The sequence below is a fragment of the Poecilia reticulata genome, linkage group LG18, assembly GCF_000633615.1.
Source record: "Poecilia reticulata strain Guanapo linkage group LG18, Guppy_female_1.0+MT, whole genome shotgun sequence".
Lineage (NCBI taxonomy): Eukaryota > Metazoa > Chordata > Actinopteri > Cyprinodontiformes > Poeciliidae > Poecilia > Poecilia reticulata.
This window is the reverse complement of record NC_024348.1, coordinates 15,036,210-15,060,342: the sequence shown is the minus strand read 5'-3', so window position 1 is coordinate 15,060,342 and position 24,133 is coordinate 15,036,210. Positions and strand designations below refer to the sequence as shown.

Here is a 24,133-nt window from a genome sequence, read left to right as displayed (position 1 = left end):
GCTACTTTTCAGGGCAATATATGCGCTTGAAATCTTAGCCCCGACTTGCAGATGACCCGTGTAACAAAATCCACAAAATGTGCAGCGCAGACTATCAATATATTTTGTAGGAGTTCCTGAAAGGTTTACTATCGAGAGTGCTGATATTGTGTTACCTCAACTGGATAGCCAGAATGAATTATTATGCTTAGTTAAATGCACTGGACCCCCAAGTTGGTAAAAGGCGAGAATGTCGCAGGGATCAAATTTCCTGCTTTGGGGGCCGATTGCAAAATTAGGAACCTTTTCTTCATTTCTCAGCATCAGCAGAAAAACAAAATTAGGAATTGATATGAAATAGATTCAGATGATAATATGATAACTGAAAATGGGAAATGTGAAATTAAAATGTAAATACATTTATTCAGTAATTTAACAAAATAATTTGCAACACAATTATTGATACTCCCACAGTCGGTACTTTTTACAATTTGTACAATCTTACTAATAGAGCCAGACTTAAGTTTTCTATTACATTTTAAAGACTGGAGAAGGCAGAGAGAAATCTTTGACCATTTCTATTTTTTACAATCTCTCAAGAATCCTCTTGAGTTCTGCTCTCTTCTCTGCAGTGATTTTACAAGTGATTTTACCACATTGTAATCTGTTTAGAGTAATATGTTTTAAATGGGTTTGAAAGGAGTTACGTTGTTGATTAGTACAAATAACAACTAAGTCACACAAACGACAAGAAATTGAATAAATTTAGGATGTAATGAGCAAACTGATCCATAGTAAAAATGATTTGGACCTGATAAAATAATTTAAAAAAATCATGTTGACCAACTGCAACAGTTATAGACCTGCTTTTACAACATTATCAGTAACATCAGATGATACAAATACCTCAAACTATTCATACAGCTATATAAAAAAAGGAAATCACATTTACTTTCTGCCAGATTGGATGCGCTTGCTATATTGTGGTTCAGGCTCAAACAGTGTAAATCTTGCACCTACATTTTGGAACTTGTGACTTTCAAGTCACCATTATTAAATTAACAAGCACATAAAAGACATTAACATTAAGCATATTTATTAACATTAACCATTATTAGCTTTCCTTTATCGTTCTTTGTGTAAGTTTGATTGTCAAAACAAAGTTGGTTGTTGATTCTGTTTTTTGTATTCTTCCATTTCTCTAATTCAACTGTATTTTTAGAACACCTCGAAGTTTGTGCAAGCAAATGAAATTATTTATTTATTTTACTGTGTGTTAGACAAAGAGCTAATATGAGAATTTACTAAAGGATGCTGTAAGTCAAGGCTTGTCACTTTAATTGATTCAAGAATGTACAAGCGATAATAAAATTTAGTGGATAAAATCTATTCAATTTAAACCATAATTTGCAGACTAAAACCTCATGTAGATAAATTATTAATTAGAACAATTTTCAATAAACCTACCTATGGCGCTGAGGCACCTCTAGTGTTGTGTTTGTGACCTAGCAGGAAAACTGAGTAACCCAGCTGCTTGAAAAAAAGGGGAGCGTGGAATATTAAAATATATTTATGTAATTAATTATTTATTTCAGACGAAACCTTATGTCTTCAGATAAGACATCACAGTTGCTTTCTACCTCACATTATTTTGCACTGGGTCCTTCACTCAACACAGTGGCCAAACATTTATGGCAGCTCTGGCAACCCGTACTTGATGTTGACACAACTGCTGGCCACACTTCATCTTATAGAGGCTCAAAATTAAGAATTGGTCTGAGACATGTGAAGTTATAGCTAACTGAAAGCAGCTTAACATTATGGTACAGAGCTATGCTGTATCCCTCCTGCTGTCTTTTTTTTCCTCCCTAACTTTTGCACACTTCCCAAATAGCGCTAAAGGACAGGCTCTCTCTACCACCATTAGAGTATGTGCTGCTGTCATTGGATGCAGAAGAAAACGGCAAAATAGATGCATCATGCTTGTTGCAGTAATATGGGGAAGGAATATTGGCAAATGGCGGGTGAGCCCAGCAGGGCTGGATCCCGTGGCTGGCGTGGTTCCATAGTTGAGTTTCAAGGTTTTTTTTATTTTTTACAAACTAAATGAAGTCACAAGTGATTGGTGTGAAAGTCCAACTCAAGTCCAAAGTTTTTGTTTTGATTTTTGTCAAGTATGAAGTTGTAAAATTTACGAGTGTGACTCGATAAGTCGCATGAACTCCATCCCTGTGGATATTTACTTATGTACATAGAAACAGGTTGATTTAGTGTCTTGTGGATCATTTCTATCTTGATTTGACTGTTTTGGATCCTTATACTACTGACAACCCACATGTATTTATGTGTTTATCAGATTTACAGGTTTTCCAGATGACCGTATCTAAAAAAGTAACACATACTTTTTTTTTACACCCTAAACAAATGCATATAAAACTTAAATTAAATTTCTTTTTTTTTACTCTGTTTTTATACTTTTGTATTTGTCACTGGTTTGGAATGGACTCTAGGCTATTCTTTCAAAATGTTGTATGATAAAACTAAAGCTTTATCATTCAGCATGATAAAGCTATCATGCTGAATGAATAAAGGGTAATTCAAAAATTACCCTTGATTGACTTAGCACCAACTAAAAACATCATAATAAAGCAATAAAACATTTAAACAAGATAAAACATAAGCTATATACATCTTCTATCAAGGAACTTGTATCGCACTGTTTTTACAGTTTTATTTAATGCTCTGTCGACATGTGGGAGTTTAGCAAAAATTATGCAGCTTCAATAAAATATGTATTTATTTCAAAGCTCTAAGGCATCTTTACATTTATGAGGGGGTACAGCTCATGTCACCAGTTTGAAAGCAAGTGCAGCACCTTGCTGCTAGTCATTGTCCCCCAATGTAGGGACCTCATCTTTGCCGGACCGCAAGACATTAGAAGTGGTATTTGGTTTGGCTTTAGAGGTGATTATCTGTGTACAGCTTCACATTTATAGACATCTTGTTCCATGACCAGCCCTTTTGCTCTCGTTCAAGCTTTTCTTTGATCCTTTTCTAATTCTTCCATTTTTTCCCCCATTCCCTGTTCAGTTCAGTCACGTTTGCTCATTGCAGGTGACCTGATGAGAACATTGTCCTTATCTCCCGCTGAGCTGAAGAATTGAACTTGTTTCCAAAGCCCATAAGAATGCAGTCAATTGTCACATTGCTCCCACAGAAGCCACCGAAATGGCAATTCTTTCCAAAGACGAACAGATGCCTATCGTCCTTTTCTGAGTTTTTCTCATCTTCCGCTCAGGGCTATGTGTTTAAATATTCTTCTACAAATGTGATTTAGTAGGCGGAGAGCTTTGGGACTTTAAGGTCGCAGCAGACGAGACCTCTGTGTGTAGTAAGCGGCAACAGCATATGTAGGTTAAGGTTATCAGAGGCAGACGTAAGGGACCTTCCTGCAGGAACGGTGCAGATTCAAGGGTTTAGTCTTCAAAAAGACACGATATAGAAAAAAAAGCATAAAAAATTTTCCCCATTGTTTCACAAAATTCTTTCCCTTAGATGCAACTGAGCAGATTTTGTGCATCCCTACTGCGTTATGGCATCTAATTTATAGTAGTTGTTTTCCGTCAGCTCTTATTTCCACCAAGACAATGCTCATCGTGGATTCAATTACCTCTTCTGATTCAGAGGAGGCTCGTTCAGAGCCGTGTTGCTCTCAGATGGTGCGTTATCGTACCCCGTAGATTTATGTCAGAGCTGAATGAATGATGGCTGTGCAATTTTCTGCATGAAAAGCAGTGCTGTGGGGACTGTGTGTGTTTTCTAAGCTCTTGTCAGCTGTGTGGTAAAGATGTATGGGCCTTACTGTGTGTTCTTTTTTTCCCCATTTACTGACCAATGTTGAGGCCTGTCACTATAGCTTTTCTGTTTGCTGAGACTTGCCATGAGAATTTTGTTGGTGTTTCCTCTTTATGGATCTGTTTTTGAGGTGATGATTCTGTGACTTTCTGAAGGCGTTTTCTCAGTGGGTACATCACAGAAACTTGTCAGAGGAAAGGCTGCTAATTTAACTGACGAATGAATTGAAGATTCATTTAAATGGGCACTTCGTTAGCCTCAAGAGTCAGGCCTGAGAAATTTGTCAAATCAATTTGATATGCCACTTTAAAGAAAAATTTAAAAAATCTGATTTGGGAAACTGGATGGAACACATGACTTCATTTTAGCTGTCAGAAGGGAATTTGATTTCAGTTTTTCTATAAATAGAAGGAAATTCAAAATGGAAAAAATGCTATTTATAGAATTGATTCTCCATTCGTCCATTTATTTTGAAATTTCCACTTTTGTATTCAAATTAAAAACCAAAAAAATGTCTACTACTGATTACTCTGGAAGCAGAAGCCTGGAAAACTGGCATTTTGCGTCCATGTGCCAAAGTGTTGCATATTTTGTCCTACATAATCCTCTGTTTTGTCCTCTGTTTTTGACTACCCGACTATGAAGACCTGCAGGTCCGCAGTAAACCATTTGGCCAAAGTTATCTCGGCTGAATCTTTCTGCAGTGGAAGCTGTTGACAACCTCGATCCGTGCTTGTAGACGGCTACCTAGCATGAGGTTACGCAGCCCATTACTGTTGCAGCAGTCATGGCTATGTCTTTCTTTGTAGTCCCAGTGAAAGGTTGATGTGCCCTGAGATGACCGGCCCCTCCTCACAGGGGTCCTGTGATATCTCGGTTGTCTCCTTCCAAGCCTGAATGGGCACATTGTGCCGCTGTCTGCCTGCTGCTGTTCTGTAGACTGCTGCACACACCTGTCAAGCTATGTCCGCGGCGCCTTGGGTGTTGAGATACACCAGAGCCCTTACACACACACACACGCACACGCCCACGCACGCACACACCTAAAAGCAGTCCGATATGAACAAATAAACGCTCGGTTACATGAACCATATGCAAAGACACGGATGTATATACACGAGAAGTGCACAACCGAATCTTATGTAAACGCATGTAGATACTCTCGCACAAAGACTGAAATTCATTGAAAACACATCTCTGCGTTTGCTCATGCCAAAGTTATATTCAGCGTGCAGGCTGGACCCCAGAACTCGGAGAGGGTCAAGTTCCATACTTGACGGGTGGTGGGGATGGGTGAGTGGGAGGCAAGGGCACCAAAGGTTGACTGGGGTGCACACGCTAGCACATGGGAACACATTTCAGGAGTAAACTACCGGTAACTTGATATACGTTCTCAATCAGTTACAGATTTTTGGAGCAGAGGAAGCCTGTTGAATGGCGTAGTTAGTCTCACACAATTAGACCCAGCTAAGAGGACATTTTTCAACAACTGCTTTCGTGAATGATCAGCTCAGTGGAGCTCAGACAGAATTAGAGGTGTCACTTTTGACTTTGGACAATTTATCATAATTTTCTCTTGTTTTCTAGACCAGTAAGTTAAAAGTAATGAGTTACTGATTGGGCATTGCAAAAATGAATAAATAAATTATCTCCAGCCCTACATTATTAAATAGGGAAACAAAATATTTGTCTTTTAAGTCTCGGCAATATCTTTTTTTTTTTTTTTGCTATACATTTGATCTAGTACTTGCTGTTGGCATTGCGTTACCACTTCTAATCTGTGCTCCTTGACCTTTTGATTTAGCTTGAAGATAAAAAGTAGTTTGTAGTCACATTATTCAAATGTATTTTGTATGAAGTCCTACAATTGTTTCTCTAGGCTCAGTGAAAACAGGAGGCATTGTCCTTCATTTCTTGCTTCACTTGAGTACGTCCTCTCATTGCCGTTGAGTGTTCTCCTGTGGCCTTGTGCTGGGAGCCCTCAACATAATGAGCCTCTGCATCAGACTTTATCATCAAAGTAACATGCTAAATGACCATTTGCACATGCACGTGTTAAGTATGCTACTGATGGACCTACACCTTGGTGTCAGCGATACAATGTCCCTGCAGACTCTTGTGCCCCCTTGCAAGGGTGATCGTTGTATTTTGGAGGAGGATGATTCAAATAACCATGCCTATAATCTAGATCCGGGGGTGGGTAATCCTAGTCCTGGAGGGCCGGTCTCCTGTAACTCTTAGATGTCTCTCTGGTCCAACACACTTGAATCCAACAGCTGAATCACCTCCCAAGTGCAGTCAGGTACTCAAGAGTCCTGCTAACGACCTCCTTATTTGACTCAGGTGTGTTGAAGCAGAGATGCATCTAAAAGTTGCAGGAGACCAGCCCTCGAGGCCTGGAGTTGCCCACCCCTGATCTAGATGGTGGTCCTCTTGAAAAGAAAATATCTCTTTTTAATCATATATTCAATAGATATTATTAGAAGCACTCGACTGACAACAGGCTGCATGTTTGCCTGACACCTGGTGGCTTTGTGCTTACAAGGCAACCTCTATGTCTAGTTACCTTCTCTCGGTGTGATCAAGTAGGAAGTATCAGCTCTTTTAGGCCAGCATTGAGGTTGTATGGCTAATTTTGACTGTTGGTTTCTCCAGCTACTGCCTGTAACAATGCTGTTCCTATTCTGGTGGCAAGACTTGCACCCTCTTGTTACTGTTATAGAGATACCAGCTCCTTATGAATTAAATAATTTACAAACCCTTTAGCTAGTTTTTATGTGTTTTAAATAGAATCAAAATCAGATCATTCTGCTTGACTCTTTTACCGTTTTTGTCAGTGAGGATGGTGTTGTTCTTTGTAAGCATAAAGGCTTTAAAACTTTGGCTCTCTTTGGCTTAGAAATTATACAAATACACATTGTTTACATGAATAAGCAAGCCCTTGAGCTTGCATGCATTTAGGTCAGCGAATGCATCAATGCAAATGTTTTCTACCCCTTTTGTCTGCGTAGCAATGTTTTGTAATCCCAATACAAATCTGCAATAGAAAAAAATCTTATCTAACATGTGTATATCTTTCTAATCCAGGCATAGTTTTAAGCATAGTTGCATAAAATGTCTTGTAGTGGTCTTCTTGTACAATAACATTTTAAGGATGTTAACTATGTGGGGTAAAACAAAAAAGTATGGAAAATAATTTCTAATGGAATAAACAGGCTGAGACTAACTTATAAGGAAGATGCAGAACCTACATAATCTTTCAGCAGTTGTCACCAAGCTCAGTCAATTGTATTTCCTTCAAAGAATTTAATGTGACCCTTGGGTATAGGGATGCTGTCTGTGCATTATAATTGCTGCCCCTTGACTTTAGTCCGCAGAGCTCTCTGATTACTTGAGCGATCATTGCAGTGTGGACTCGTGTTGGAAACTCGCACTTCCTGACCAAAGGCCTTATTTGTTTCCCACAGAGACACAGATATTTGTTTTTCACTTGCAACATTGAAAAAGAAAATGGTAACTTCTATACAGAATCATGGTACTGATATTGTCAAGCATATTGAGGCGCTTGCCTTTATTGACATTGTATTCCTAATACTTAGAAATCACAATAGATTCGATCCATGCAGACAGACTGTTTTAAACGTTTTAGGAATGTGTTTGTTGAACTAAGTGGCTCACAGGCTGAATGCTAAATTATTCCAAAGGTACTTTGTTAGGTTGAGACCAGGACTCTCTGGAGGTGAATTAAACACCTCAACATTTTATTGTCCATTGCACTATGGACAATAGTGCAATGTCCATTGCACTATTATGCTTTTATGCTTTCATAAGAGCATAACTGTGCTCTTATGACATAGAGCACAGTTATGTCTGAACTGGAAGGGGCAATTCTCAAGCTGTTCCCACATTGTCTGGAGCATGTAATTGTCGGATGTTCATTGAATTCCTTTAGTATGCAATGACACCGCCTCCACCAAACTCTACATTTTGCGTAATGCAAGTGCGGCTCTAACGACAACCTCCACACAATGACCGTCGTTGAAGCTCAACACAACATGTCTCTGCTGCTCCAGAATACAGCATCACCGTGCTTTACACATCTACATCCAACATCTTCAGCCTCAAAGCACTATGTGTTTTGCTTGAACCACTCAGGACACCACACAAAGTTCGAAGATCTTTAATTATTGACTCTGTAGACAGTTGGTGACTTCAGTGGATCAAGGGATGTTTAGGAATGAGGAAAAATCGCGACTGAATTTCCTTTTACAGCTCTGTGTACCACAGTGGTTTTCAGTTTGCTCCTAGGAATGACCCATTCTTTTGCAAATGTTTGCACAAGCCGAATTCATGCCATGCTTTTATACGCCTGTATCTATGGAAGTGATCAATTAGTCAATAATCGGAGGATGTAAAGTTTACCTAAGAGTGTAAACAAAGTCTTTGACTCCTGATAAGAGATTGGCCTCTGAGTGCAGCTCATTTTGAAGTCTTCCCACTCTTAGCAATAGCTGGCAGTTAATGAATGAGTTCAACCTGACAAGAATGTAGGTTACTGACGTCTGCCACCAATTTCAGTGGGTTTTCTGTTCATTAGCCATATCTCCCTTGCCTTTGGCCCCAGCATGAACATGTCGACTTGTCAGTTACAGTGTCACAACCACAGGGTCATTTAATTTAGAGCCCCGCTCCGCCGATTAGGGCTTTTGTTGTGAGTGGCTGCGACTACTGTAATGCGGGTGTTTGGGTCAGCGACAGGCACAATGGTTTTGTTACTCTCGCTGACTTCCTCACTATTGCCTCTCCCTCTCTTTCTCAGCACATTTTCCACTTGGTTGATAAAATAAGCCACTCTTTGATGAGCTTTCAGCGGGCCACGGCGCTCTGCCTCGGTAAACGCTTTCATAAAGACACACCACAGACTGTCGACTCGGATCAGTCATACAGCAGCAGCGGCTGTCCGTTGCTTTCTCATACAGTACGTGCTATTGTCTCCCGACGACAGGATGTTCACATAAAAGTTAGTTTCAAGATGCATCTTCATATCAAGGCAGGAAAAACACATTTGTAGTCCAAACCTGTTCATCGTAGGTTTGCCAAATTCGTGCCCGAATGTTTCATTGTGATTTGTTGTGTGCTTAAAAATGGTAAAAAATTGCCCAGGGCAGAGGCAACTAACAGCTGCAAAGCAAACACGGGTTGCAGAGAAGCAGATGGCGAGTGCTGCCAGTACGCAGACGGAGAGTTCATTTTTGATTTAATCCTATGTACAGAATAAATAGCTTTGGAGTTTGCTTTGGTTCCATTTCCCTTTTCCAGCTGCTATATTAAGCAGTGCACTTCTATGAAGCTAAATTTATTTTCTTGTACTGCAAATGTAATGCACAATACTGGCATTAAGTAGGCATAGACCGGTGTAGGATTTGCATTGCAAGCAAACTTGGGAGGAAACATGCCATACTTTCTGGTGTTTGCTAAAGGCATTTAGGCTTGGGAGTGGTAGGAGTGTTGTGCAAAGACAAACACTTAAGTATTTTTTTTCATTGCTGTCTTTTAATAACAATCATAATAAGCACAGTTGATTGCTGTAGTCAGTGTAACAATCGTTAATGCAAGCAAAGTATATTTCAGTTTTGAAGAAATATTTGAATATGTCTTGGATAAGTTACATATTTGACAGAACATTTCTAAGGGGAAAAAAAATTGAAAATGTTCTTTGTCTTCTATGCACTGTATTTATACATCTCTTCATTTCTATACATATCATTTTTATCAGTCTCTGTCCATCTTGCATCTTTTATCCGATTCTCTCTCTCTCTACCATTCAATCTTTATCCGCTGTCTTTCTCTTTCTCTATCGAGCTATCGTGCATTTCTTCTCCAAGCTCATTCATATACAGCCAGGTAGTATTTCCCCTTCAACAAGCAAACCAGGTCAAACCAGGTGTCTGGTGACACAGAGCATGAAGCGTGTGCTTTCATCCAGCTTTTGTCAAGTTTTGGCGTTTCGTAAAAACGCCGAAAGTAGAGGAGCGTCCATGTAGGCATAGAAATGGCTCACAGTGTGATCTGGCATCATTTAGATAGACTAATAATAATGACAATAACTTAGTAATTGTAGGGAAAACTACTGTCGCAGCAAGAGCAGAAAGATATAAGAAAAAAAATTTTTTTTCTGAACTATATTAATTTTAAATTAGAATTTTACACAGTGGTACAAATGTGTTTTTAGTAGTCATATTTTTTAATCTATCACCTAAGTCACAATGAGTATGATTCATCACTCTGTTTTGTTAAGCTAAAGATTTTTTTTTATTATTAATGCTTAACATGAGCTTTAGCCCCAAGGTACTTCAGTGCAATATGGACTAAACACCATCTAAATTTTAGAAAGGTTTTTAGTTAAGTTCTTAAGTTAGCTTGCTAAAGTTCTGTCCAGGACGGAGGCAACTAACAAGCTAACACAGGGTGTAAAAGAAAAGTCTGTTTATATATTTACATTTAACTTGGTTATTTGTATGCTGCACCTTTAAGGAAAAAAAATTTAATGGTTCTGCTTCAGTTACTTTGGCGTGGCTTTCCAAACAGCTGACCTTGTCTTTCTGACTAGCAAAAGAAAAGTGTAGGAGTGTCTGTCAGTGAACAGGAACAAGTAGGGAAGGGGAAGCACAGGGCAACTCTGTGGGTTCATGCAGTCGGATAGATCAGGTCATTGCTTTCACTGAGAAATTGACAGTTTTTTTCCCCCCTGTATGATAAAAGAAGGTACAACTTTTCTCCGTTTTAAAATTACAACTTTTTAAAACCTTGGCATACCTTGATGCCCTGTGTTAATGAAACATGTGGCTGCTTTAAAGAGTACATAATCTTTAGCACATACACTTGGCAACTAAAGTTAATTAAATTTCTTCAGAAAAGAAAAGCAAAAAGATGGTGAATAAATTCCAGCAGTAAAATTAGGTCTTCTGTTTCACACTCGTGACCTTGTGCTGATGTTCTGCTGTTCCTTTGTCTTTTGTTCTCTTTCTTATCCGTCAGAAGAGAATATCACAACGCAAAAATTTTTGTTTTCTTTTCTGAGCTGGTAAAAATACTGATCTACTCATTGTACAGTATCATTTTCAGCATTCCATTCACTGCTGTTTTAGATAAACTATTTCAAATTCTTCAAATCCATTGCATGTTTTTTTTTTGACAAAACATTAATTCACAAGACCTCGAGTTCTCGCTCAATCATCTTTTCACCAATTTGTCATGTAAACAATTTAGTGAAAATGTGTTTACATGACAAATTATCCACCTCGAGATAATTAAGGTGGGTAAAATAATGAAAAAAATGTTCAGTAAAATGACAGGTAGCTTATATAGATATACACTTTTTTTTTTTTTTTTCCCCCGTTTTACTGGAATTAACATTTTTAATGACGATGAAATCCTAACTCTACCATATAAGAAAAAGCATAAGCGCACAAGACATTGTTGGAAATGGTGTCCTCTGCAGCGTAGCCACACACTAAGCACCATCCAGCCTACTATAACCACAATGAATCACATTTGGAGTGTGAAATCAAATTTGGGTGTAAGAATGTGGCAGTGAATGCTGGAGAGTCATGCTACGTTTCATCACTTTGTAATTTCGAACGCACTTCTTTCGACAAGGGAGCTGAAAAACTGAGTGGAGTGGATAATGTGACAAAGAAAAGGAGCCAGTTTTCCGTGTGTTGCGACACACGGTGCCGGCTCTCGCACTCATGCTTTTCAGCAGGGGGACAATTGTTCACTTTGAGCTTTCTAGTGATCCTGGATAGCTTGCTTGGCGGTCCAACACACACCCACAAGGTAAAAGGAGAAAAAAAAAAGGAACTCACATTCCAGTCTAATTTAAATGGTCGCATATCTTTAGCAGGCAGTGAAAAGTTAATGAGATGATGTAAAATTAATCCCACTCTCAGTTTTGCTTCATAATGGAATCTCAGATGGCCTGTGCTTTTCTTCCCCTCCTTCCTACAATTTCAAGTGGCCTTTTGAAGGGGGAGTTTAATTCAAACCCCTAAAATGTCAGTATGTTGAGGCGTGCAAATAAGGCAACTCTTTATGCCTTCTATAAAGGTCCAGGAGAAAATGTGTTTTTAACAGAAACAATTAAGATTCAGATCTTTCAAGCTACCTGTCCATTTCCCCACTCTTTAACATTTTCATAAATGTTAATTTAGTCATTAGGTAACAGATGTACACTTCTGATGTGAAAATCCTGGGCTGGCTATGGTTGACCACCGTAAGAGGATTGTGGACAGGTATCAACGAATTCATGAAGTTGTCACCTAGATCCAATGCTAATGACTCAAACCTTCTTCCGCTGGACTTGTAATGCGATCTTGTGGCATAAGCAATGCTTCAGACCATTTGTCTCTGTGTGAGACGAAAGCATTATGTAAGAATATAATCTTCTGAAAGAAAGTGGATCCCCAACGATCTTTACTACAGTTTCCAGTCAACTGCATCAAATTCATGAACTCTAAACACTTTCCCCAGTAAAACCTGAACTAAGTTCTCATGTTGGCTGCAGATTTTTCATAACACAATCTAATAATGTACTTTTATTTTATACACACGTTTGAGATTACGCCTGTTGAAAATGATATATGTAGGATATCACTGACTTTGTTTGGAAACACCTGTAGATTTAGTAAGTGTTCCCATGATCTCTACCTTTATGTAAAACATCTATCCCGTATCTGGTATTATTTATTTTCATCAGGAAAAAAAAAAGCTGTCACTGTAACAATCAGTTTTTCTATTACTTTAACAGCAGTAGAAATACTCTTTGCTTCATGTGACATCATGTCATTTTTCATTTAGATTTTTTCTGTAACAGTTGTAATATTTTGGAAGTGCATTTTTTTTTTTTTTTTACTAAAGATGATTTAAGTGTGAGAATCTTGTGCCTAATACTTATGAAGATGCCCATTTTCTCACACCCCGAAACCCAAAAATTACAAACTCTGGTGTGAAGAAGAAATCTGGACAATGTGGTTTTATTTGCTACATGTATTACTTACTAGAACCACACATAACCAAGCTTTAGAAAAACAAAATGACAAAAAATAAAAATAAAAATAATGGAATGACCCTTAACTGTGAAGCCTAGTTGGAATGCTGTGCACCCAAATGATGTCATTCTGGTTCATCCATGCCTTGCGTTTCTGAGCTGCTTTATAGCTTTAAACGGAACACTCTAGCAGTAATTGTTCAAGAATGCCTTGGGCAATGGAACTTTCTGCTATACATTTCTCTCATCCAAAAGCCTTTGATATTTTGGAAGCTTCAGTTCCGGACTACCGCCAGTGCGTTAACACCAGTGATTACGCGAGAACAGTACATCTTGGCTTTGAGATGCTCTGTGCTAGCAAGGAAATCCAACAGCGAGTAAGAGGTAAACATGCGGCATTAAACGTTTGCTCCGTCTCCACATCTGCCGGAAAACGCCAAAGCAGACGACAAAGGCCAACAAAGTCCAGTGTATGATTTTTCCTTCGCCGTTGTTTGGGAGCCTCTTTGTTTGTGCGACAGTTTGCGGTTTGAATTGTTGCAATATGGTGCGAGCGGGTTCCTTTCCAAACAATAGCAGGCCTGGAAAATAATTGGCAGATGCTCTGTTGACCAAACCAGCTTCAGCATTTTGAGCTGAGTTGACCTATAGCACCTGCATCCACTGCCAGAGTCTTAAATTTGATCAAACATAATGAAGAGCAGATTTGATGAAGCACGGCCCTGGCAGACCAATTGGAAGCCAAGATTAGTTTGCCATTTTTCCCAGATGATATTTAGAAATTGGCACAAAGGTTCAGATTTTTTTTTCTATTCTTTGGTAGCGTCTTTACTCGGTTTGGAAAAAAATAGACTGAAAATATTTTCCTGTTTTTAAGGAGTGACTCGTTCGATTTCAGTCCTGCTAATAAATGGTGCAGATTGTGGAATGCCGCTGATCCTGCTGAATTATCTTCTGATTTCATAATGTTTTATGACAGATGACACAAACGCAGGCTCATTTAAATAAATCTCAATTTGACTGAAAAGTGAATTTATTTCAGTAATTTGTTTCGAAAATTGGTACTAATGTAGATTAATTACCCACACAGCTGGTATCTCTAACTTTTTTTTTTTTGTACAATTTTTTTGTGTTCATTTTCATGATTATCACCAACATCTAATAAAAAACCTCAATCCCGTTTCTCAGAAAATTAAAAATATTTCATAAAACCAATAACAGAGACTGTTCTTTCAATACAATAATGTCATCTGCATAATCATGGAGAAGACTGCTGACATAACAGGTAACCAGCAGACTGTCACCAACACCTTTCCCACAGAGAGTGAGCAACAAAAATTATTATAATTTTTTTTGGGGGGTTGACTGTTCAAAGTGCTGACCATGGATGTTAATGTGAAATTGGGTAGAAAGAAAAAGGGGGGTAGAGCACAAAGAACAGGAATGTAGTTAGTAATATTGGACTCAATTAAACGCAACATACTGACAGAAGTAATTTTACATGTTTGGCCAAATCACCACTGACTTTAGAAGTGAAAAATTAGTTTTTGTTTGGAAAGAGTACTCTGGGCCACTGACCCTCAGTCCTTTAATTTTCTTAGCATAGTTATGTCCACTCTGAGCACCTGGTTCTGGCGTGGCTTAACTGAGTCCAGCTGCAATCCACACAGTATGGATTTTCCCTAAACTTTGCTCGTCAAGACTACAGGTATTTCTGACGCTTGTGCGTCTTTTTCAGTACTTTTCCCCACCAGTCAGATGTCCCTGATTATATTGCCAAGTAAGCAGTCTTGCAATGAAAAATCCAAATTTTGGTCGTATGCGATGTCATAATTTGTTCTCATTTTCAGTAAATAAATCAGTGGAATATGTTACTCTGCGAATAACGAATCTATCTTTGTAAAATGTTTGCTTTTTAAAATAAATTACTGAATTATAATTTAGATTTGGATTTATTCAGATTCGCATGCAGTTTGGAGTTAGTCGAATGTTCTTTTAGGCAGAAATTTAAAACTAGAGCCTGTGTTAGTTAGCATAATAAATACCAAACTACCAATAAATCCCTTTAATTTTTATCAAAGCCATAATCTTCCTTGGACACCTCAATTACAGAAGCTTTGGTGCTCATCAGTTTTATGATTGCGTGCGAGATCTGATTCGAAACCATGTAAAGGCACCACAATTGCAGAGGCAAAGAAGAAATGGGGGAAATTCAGATATTCATCCACGAATATGGTTATAATTTCTTTCTTTCTCTTCCATTAATTTGGATGCAACTGCCTGGCCTTTACGCACTTGTGTCAGCTCAGTGGAGATATGTGTAATGTTGAGTGAAAAACATTCAGCGTGGGGACATGAAGGGAAGGAAAGCATGTTCAAACGGCGAACTGATACCAGAGAAAAGAAGCAGTGAAGAAGAGCAGAGATGTGGCGGAGGGGGTAGCGAGACGGCACTAAAGGTTGACGATGGGGACGGGGAGGGGGGGAAGCAGTCATCAAAATGCTAATGTTGTATGGGATATTTACTGCAGAGGCTTAATGCAGTTTAAAACAGGCTCTTTGTCCTGTAGCCCATCACCAAACCCCTGTTGGGCTCTAATAAATCAGCCATTAAAAGCTGATGTGACCTGAATAGCACGGCAGTCGGCCTGAGTGCCAGAGAGAAGCTCCAGAAAACTGGCTGAAAAATTTATGAAGATGTTGTTTAATAATGGCTGACCTAGAGGAAGCCCTAAATAAAGAGGTTTGTGATGTGGCTGTAACAAGGTAATAATTATGATACTGAAAGGTAATTATTTTATTTTTTTTTTCGCAAAGGCATCTTAAAGGTGGCTTAAAGTCAAAGTAGCAGACTGTGAATTATTAATCCCATTTCCATTTACTTCCCCTACTTCCCCCGTCTTTGTACTTCAAATTCCCCTTTGGTCGCTCAGTTTAAATTCAAAAGATGTACCGGTTGAAATATTCATCTGTGACATGTGACCCCATTTGTAGAAAGCGATATATTAATGGTTGTCACTTTTAGGCAATGCAAGTGAACATAACTTGCAACAGACATTGGCAAACATATACATATATATTTTTTTCTAGTTATGAATAATGAAAACCTAGGAAGAGCATGGTGAGAGATTTTTAGAGTATAAAAATCTGGAGTTTTTTTTTTTTTAACTGACCAGCTGAATTCATTATATTGCTGGACTCTAGATCACTTTAAGCTCAGGTTAAAGTAGAATTTTGCCATTGAATTGCACTTAGTTCGTAGTGCTTTGTTTGGCATTTTAACTATGTTTAAAAGAATATACATATAGTGTAAGAAGTTCAACTCCTTATTTACAAGTCCTCAGTCAAAGTGTTGAAGCATTTCAGTACTGTTTAACTCTCCCTTACGGCCACAGTTTTAGCTGCACACACAGAACTTTCATTTCATTTTGTCAGGAAACTGGTCTGCTTTCAGACAGTGTCACTGTCATCGCTGTGGAAATTGGTGGTTACTGCCAAATTCTTTCAAGATTCAGGGAACTCAATTTTATTTATTTATTTTTTTTTTACATCATCATGTCTTCTATCTTTTCCCCGTAATCACTATGGCAACTACAGAGTCTGCATTTACTGAGGCTTCCCCTAAAAGGAGAAGGTTTAAAGCCCGACATACTCAGTTTGGTTTAAAAAAACAAAAAAGTATATTTAGTGTATTTGTTTCATTTACATTTTACCATGTGTCCGATGGTTCAATTTGTTACTTCAGCAGAATTTCATCAGAAACATCAGTCCATCTACAAGTGGACCACTAATTTTGGTTATTAAAGCTCTTATTACTATATCTGGAAACTGAAAAGACCAAGAGGACTCTGAGGGAGTACAAGGTTGGGCAAAAGAGGACAATAATCAGACATCTCTCTCAGTAGAAGTGGCCGACTGTTTAATATTTACAATCTGCGAACACGAGAGCACTAAATCGGGGGTTGCTATGTGTATGTCATGACAGGATGACCAAAAACCATTGATTTAAGCACGCTATCAAGAAATTTTTTTTTTTCTGATTCTGTTATGCAGCAGAATATTTTACAAATGTATCGTTACTGCAATATCACAATAAAAAATATCCATATAGTCAGAAGTTCCACAAGTGCATAGAACTGAATTTATTGGCGATAGCTCAACTGAGCACAACATTATCACCACAGTCAAGTTTCATCATTGAGGACACGAGCGCAAGACAGCCGAGAGCCTATTGTCGTTTGGGTTCTCCTAAAGAAATAAGTGTTGCCAATTTTTTTTTTCAGTACCAGGCATACGGGCTCTTTTTGCCTCCAGCATACCTGGTGGGTGCCTGAGCCAGCATAAAAAGTTGTAGAAAGTGGTCAAATGGACTAATAATAAAAAAAAAATGCAATTCAGTTGTTTCAATGCCAAAACAGCAGACGGTTGCCGGGAGCAACTTTTTTTTTATGCAAGGAAAGCCCATCACATTGTATTGAGTCATTGATTTTGCAGCAATCTCTCTTATTTTGTGACCCAGATGCTGAAAACTGTAGGAACTACAAATCCCTGTAAATTATGCTTCCCGTCATCTGTTTTTAAATACGTTTTGCTGTAAAGTTAGCCGGCTTGGTTTCCTAAACTCTTTCTTTTTCTCCCGTTTCTTTCCAGGACAGAACATGCCTTTATTACCTGGATTGTGATATGCGGGATTTGTAATCAGCAGCACTCAAGAGCCGCTCTACATTCTCGCATTGAGGTATTGTACCGTTTATCAGACTTCATAAACAGAGCTGAAAATGTTTGATTGCGGTTCATGAATACAAAATCGAACGCAAGGTGTGCCCCGTCGCCATCGACTACCCAAACACGGCGACGGTGATGAAGAGCATTCATGTGAACCGATTGGGCTTGTTCCTTGTGGGCAATAGGGTGTTTACTGAAATGATTTATGATGGGCGCTCATCTCCATATGCTAATCTGCGGGACACCTCCGGTAAGCCTTTAATTTCTGCGACAGCAACAAGGATGATTTTTTTTTTTCCTCTCTCTCTTTGTATGTAAAGAGCATGTTTGGATTTCATTCCCTGATGCAAATTAGTTTTGTGGTGTAATCGAGCAAAAGCGCAGCTGGTTTGTGTTTCTTCACGCGTCAAATCTGAGCTCTCTCTCCCCCGTTCCTCCGTCCCCACTGACTGTCCAAACTGTCCTAACCCTGTCCCGGTGTTTGCTCTCCGCTGCTTCCTGTAGCTCATCTTCCTTGACAGCCGAAGCCCTTCCCCTCCTCAATCCAACGTCGCCAAGACACAAACACACACACGCTTCCTAGCTCTCCAGAATGAATGGATCCACTTGCCTGGGTGCCTCCTGCAGTGAGGTGGGATTGAATTCAATTAGGGAGATTGTTTGTCCTCCAGAGTCTACTGGTGGGTTGGGTTTGCCAGCTAATGCCCCCCTGCTTACCCCACTTCCTCATGTCCCTCACATCTACACGCACACACACACACACATTTTGCATCCTGTTTTATTTCCATGTTATTTCCTGACTTGGTATTCAATGAGATTAGGGTATGAATCAAAATGTGTCACATCACCTTGCCATCTATAAGCAGCGAGCCGCAGCAGAGTTGCGTCGATGTGTGTATTTTTTATCCCCCCCCCCCACCCACCGGTGAATAATTGGGTCCGATATTTGAGCTCAATCCCAGCAGCCACACACACTTTGTGGGAGAAAAAAAAAAATCCATTTTTACAATTAGTTTATTCAACAACACATCTGCAGCCAAAGACAGGTCGGTAAATGTTGCTGACGTAGGAGTAATGGACACATTAGTTGCAAAGGTGAAAATAGAACGCGGCTGCTGCTTGAATAATATCGAGACTAGCTTATTTGTGCTGCGAGCCTTTGCTTTTTTACGCATAATGGCCTCGATTGTGTGTAGAAACACATTTCAGCGGCCGGTCCAGCAGCCCGCTGCTTTCCTTCAGCTGTCATGCTGCTCGTCTCTGCGTCGGCACCGCTCAGAAATCAGATTCTGCATTACTGCCGAAAGATGTCAAATTAATTAAAACCCAAGAAAAATGAATACCGCGATGCACTCTGACGATGAATCAAGACCTTCATTTCATGCGTCTTCTTTTTTGCTTTGCTTTGGTCCTCCTTTGGTTTAGCCAAATCAACTTCAAGGACGTCTTTTTTTTTTTGACTGATAAATTCAGAGATATTACTTATTTTACAAGCACAAGCAGATGTGATATTATTCAGGATAACAGATTGTTCATGTGGTACCCTGCCTTGAACTTCTTCGCATTTTCTCATTTCTCAGCCAAAAACCTCTGTGTGTTGGAGATTTTAATGCTAGAGCAACGCAAAGTTTTACAAATGTTCAAAGAGAAAAATCTAAAAGTCGTTACTCTCTCCTCGTGACTTTGTGGAACTGTCTCTGAAATTGCAGCTGCATGTGTTTTGGACTGTGTCTTTACCATAATTTCACATCTTTGTAAAACAGCGTAAGCTCAGTCAGACTAGGTGGAGAGCATCCTGTAAACAGCAGTTTTCCACCAATTTTGATGGATTTCGGTTTTGATTTTTTTGGGACATTTCATAACTATATCATGCGTTTCACTGTAGCTCTGGTTGTGTGTTGAAGGTCATTGCTCTGCTGTAGCAGCCTCCAACGGCGTTTTCTTCCATCCTCCGATTTTCTCTGACCAGCTTCACTGCCCCTGCTAAACAAAAACATCCTCACAACATGATGCTGCCACCACTATGTTTCACCATAGGACTGGGGTTCTCAGGGTGATTAACCTGTCAAGGTAGTTTACCTCCACAAACAGCACTTTTTTCCCCCGTTTTTAAATTCCACGGTTGGTTGGCTTCACTGTATCTCGTCACTACATCTCTTCCTCAACTTCACAAGCCTTGTTTTGCCTCTGTACAAGTTTGCAAGTGCGACTTTCCGCATTTGCAAAGTCATTAGAGGCCGGCTAGCTTTAATCCCCTTTCTGTACCGGTGCTTTCAGAAAACATGCGGATATAACAAAAAGAATCTTCAGTCCCACCTTGAAGTGTTTTGCAAAAGAGTCTCAACAAGCATTGCATTTTCATAGCATGGAACACAATGGAATATGCTTTATATTTGCTGTAGGGAAATTAGTTGCACACTCCACGTCTGAGTGCCTTTTTCTTTTTTTATCACAGCACAACAAGGAAATGGTAATAAAGGTTCCACTGACTAACAAAGTTTAGCATCATCTCACCCCAGAGCAGTTTACAAACAGTATTTCACATGTATATCACACATAACTATATTTATTTGACCTGTTTTGGAAGTTTTTAGGCATAAAACCTAAAAGTTTAGTTTTCTTACGCCATAACATGTTGTCCCAGAAGAAGCTGGGAGATTTTGGAAACAACTTAAGAAGATACTTTTGTTACTACTTAACGTTATCAGAGTTGGGAGCAGAAAATAATGTAAAAACACATTATTCATATTTTTATCTTTTTAAAAAATGTTACATCATTCTCCTTACCATTTTGAATTATATTGGATTAAATATTTAAAAATTCAATGGGCTGCAAAGCATTGTAGATCAGCTCAAACTACAAACCTTCAGCCTCATTTTGATAGCATGAAGCTCAGCGAACAATGCTTTGCATAGCCAGTATGGTTTCCCATGGCAGCATCCATTCAGGTTAGCTTGACCATAATGACCTGTGACAGCAGCCTGGCTAAGTTTTGGTTCTGTTATCTTAAAGCCCCATGTTTGTTTTCATAGTGTGATTCAGCTCCGGGGATTCTCAAAATAATGCAAAACAGGTCATTTGAATGGGAAAGGAGGGTGAGCTGCTTTCAGCCCATGTCAGCATTTGAATTTGGTCCAGAAGTAGTTGACTTTGCACATCATTGCCGGCGTATCCGGTTACTGGGGCAACTCCACTCTGCCCGGGAAACAGCCCTGGTCTCAGAGATACCAGGCAAAGCGCAGAAACCCTCTAAATGACCAAATTACTTTAAATGGCACACATTGCTTTAAGTTGTTTGTCTGGCTGCTAATGGCATAATGTGGAGCCTCTGCAAAGAGTGCTGCTGTCTTGACAACGGCGAACTGCTAAAAATGTATTTGCCCAAACGTCGGCGTTGTCATTTTCTCCAATAACCGGTTAAGAATGATGCGAGAACAGTCTTGCGGCCGCATGTAATTTCATCCGAGCCATTGTGTGCAACATTTGCCAAATTGTCGGATTGATATTGATTTTATCCACAAGCAAATTTTATTTTCCTTTTATTTTGAGAAAACAGAGGCTGGTTGTTCCCAGCAGCCCATTCAGAAATTCTCAACAATCGGTGGGGCCAGAAACCCCAGCATCTGTAACCTTAATTATTTACATTGTTGCTTTTGTCTCTCAGTTTTCAGCAGAGATGCAATGTTGATATCTGTGTTTTGGTCATGCTCAGTTAGCGTCGCGAGTGTGCATTTAAATTTGTGCACACTGTGTTGTTCCTACTCAGTCTGAAAAATCAAACTCCAGAGTCAAATCAAACTCTGGAGTTTGATTTGACACAAGTGTGGTTTTAAGATGGATAACATTTGAAGGCCTCAATCATTGAGGCCTTCAAATGGTTCTTTCCGGTGTCATACCTCCTTTAATTTCTTGTGCCTTGTGTTCTTCCTTCTGCAGTCTGTTTCCCTTCCTCATTTCCTTCCTTTCCTCATGTTCTTTCTTTTTTAATCCTTCTTTCCACATATCTTGTGCCCTGCTATTTTTTTGCTTTCTTGTTTTTTTTCTTGTCCTTAATTTCTCTCTTTGTCCTTTGTTTTTACCTCGTGACCTTCCCTTTACCCTTTGTCCTTTCTCTCTTTGTTGTGTCCATCCTGTGTTCTTATCGTCCTCTCTTTATGTCTTTCCTTCATTTAATCCTTCATTTATTTTTAGCACCCTTTCATTATTCATTTATTTCTTCTTTGTGTCCTTCCTCTCTTTCTCCTTTCTTCCTGCCTTAACTTCTTGTGCCGTTCTCCTTTTACCCAGACCCAACATGTACGTATGTTCCTTCATGGAGAACTTTGGTTTTATGTTTAAAGCTGAGCATACTGGACTGCAAATTCTGCAAATTAGTTTTTCAAGGTTTTGTACTTTTTGTAGGAATCTTGCATATTGAGCATTGTGCACTGCGTCAGAGACAAAAGTGTGACTTTTGTTTTTCTGTGTATGTGTGTGTACGCAATCATTAATTTTTCAGCTTTGCATTTCACTGAATTTATTAGAAGATGGGAGCTCAATGGGTTTAGCTGCATTTTAGCGCTGCAGATCAATAATTTAGCTTCTGTTAATTAGAAAATTAAGAGTTTGGAGGAAGTAACCCCTCAGCCATATCATTATGAATATTGCTCAGTGAAGTGGAAAGCATTGATTATCACATTAACTTGGGTGCGGTCTGTGAAGTAGTGAGTCTATAGCTTTGTCTTTAAGGTTGATGTAGGAGCAGTAGGAAAAACTGGAAGAGGCAATCGTGAAGACAACTCCACCTCTTATAGGATGTTCCTAGCATACAGTGGACACAGACTAACCTCACTGACTGGACCCAAACTGGTTCCTGTCTTTCTTCCGGTACCAGTTTTCGAGAAGGTAAAATCTAAGTCATATGTTAGATTCACAGGTTAAACATGTTGCATCCGTGTTCCAGTCACAACTGTGGATGTTGGATATGGATTATGACTGAACAAACCCCATCCCTAGTACAAGTGGATTGAAAAGCACTTCCTCTGAAGGAAGTCTCGATTTAGCTTCAGAGGTAAATTGAGATCCTTGCGGTCTGCCCCAAGACACCCTGAGGCAGACCCTGGAGCCAACTGGTGGGACTATATTCCTTTTAGCCTGATAAATCCTTGGTATCCTCCCCGAACGAGTTTGAGAGAGTTGATTGGAAGAGAGATTCCTTCTTGGCCCTTTTACCCCGACCTTGTCCTGAAGACAATAGCTGGATAAGTATTTGGTGAATTATCATAGAGCTCTAACAGCTGCAATTGTTATGTTCTTTTCAACTAAAATGGAGTCGATAACAGTTTCTTGGATAGGATCTGCATAGCAGCAGACTGTTGAGGCATGCACATTGACTTGAGTCCAGTACCAATGGTGCCAATGAGCAGATGGTCGGGTCTGTTGCGGTCACTTAAAAAATGGCAAAAAGATGCACCATGGCAACGAATCCAGACTCTGGGGACTTTACAATTACTTAAGTCTTTATTTTACTGTGAATCCTCAGGTCTTGCCATTTCTGTCACTTTTACATGGTTACCAGGTACATCTTGTAATCAAAAGCATACTGGTTAGTCCCTGTGGAGCACTGCAAAACGGTTTAGTGGGTGACTGAGGAGTAAACTAGAAGGTTTGAGGTTTTGTTTGACTCCAGTTTCTTCAAGTGTCTGTTTAATAATTGACACATGTTGGACTAAATTAACAGAATGACGAAGGACCCATCCCCAGAACATTTAAAAAAAAGTTAGTGTTTGCAAGGACACACAACATTGGTTTTACTTAGTCTCAGACAAAAATCTTATCTTGTTCAAATTAAGTGTGCATTTTAGGCCCCAAGATCAGTTCTACAATATTTCAAATTCGAGAAGGTAAAATCTAAGTAATATGTTACATTCATAGATAAAAAAAAAAACAACAACAACAACAAAAGAAACGATTATGACCAAAATGTTAGTTAAACTTTACCAGGCTTAAACAATTAAAAGCCTTAAAAAGTATCCTGGAAAGATTAATGTCCTGTCTGCTGTTGGTATAGAAGCGACTGGGGTCCAAGGTGATTTAAAAAAATAATACATTTCTTATAACAACTCAGTCTTTCTTTTCCTCCTTGCCAATCTATCACCTTTACACAGAAATCCACATTGTTACTTCCTTCGTGTGGCACCCCCCACCTCCTGATCGAGTCTGTGCAGGTGAGTGTTACATTTGTTTTGATTGGTAGAGGTAAGAGCCCCAAGGTTTGACAGAGAATCGTAAATTTAGATGGAGCTATTTCTGTATGGGAAGAGGTTAGTGCAAGCTTCTTTGGCATGTGCCTGGCTATGCACCTGACGGTTTTGGTGTCTTAATGAAGTAACATATTTGACAGTAAACTCACAGTGCAGCTGAATGTCCCCCCCCCCGTTTTCTGTCAACTTATCTCCAATTATCCTATTTTTTATTTTTTAAATCTATTACCCTCTGTCCTACCTTGCTGAGATCAGGATATGTATATCAGATATATATATATA

General features: G+C 39.2%; 1 protein-coding gene across 20 annotated transcripts in view; it reads left to right on the top strand.

Moving 5' to 3' along the window:
- The window catches only part of LOC103480667 (adhesion G protein-coupled receptor L3), a 275,299-nt gene that overhangs the window by 26,070 nt on the left and 225,096 nt on the right, over window positions 1–24,133 (top strand). For 19 of the 20 annotated variants that reach the window (XM_017310504.1, XM_017310506.1, XM_017310509.1 and 16 more), the window contains exon 2: window positions 17,534–17,621. The exons of the other annotated variant lie outside the window; for it this stretch is intronic. The gene's annotated coding sequence lies outside the window, so the exon portion shown is untranslated. The remainder of the gene's footprint in view (window positions 1–17,533; window positions 17,622–24,133) is intronic. 20 annotated transcript variants of the gene reach the window in all.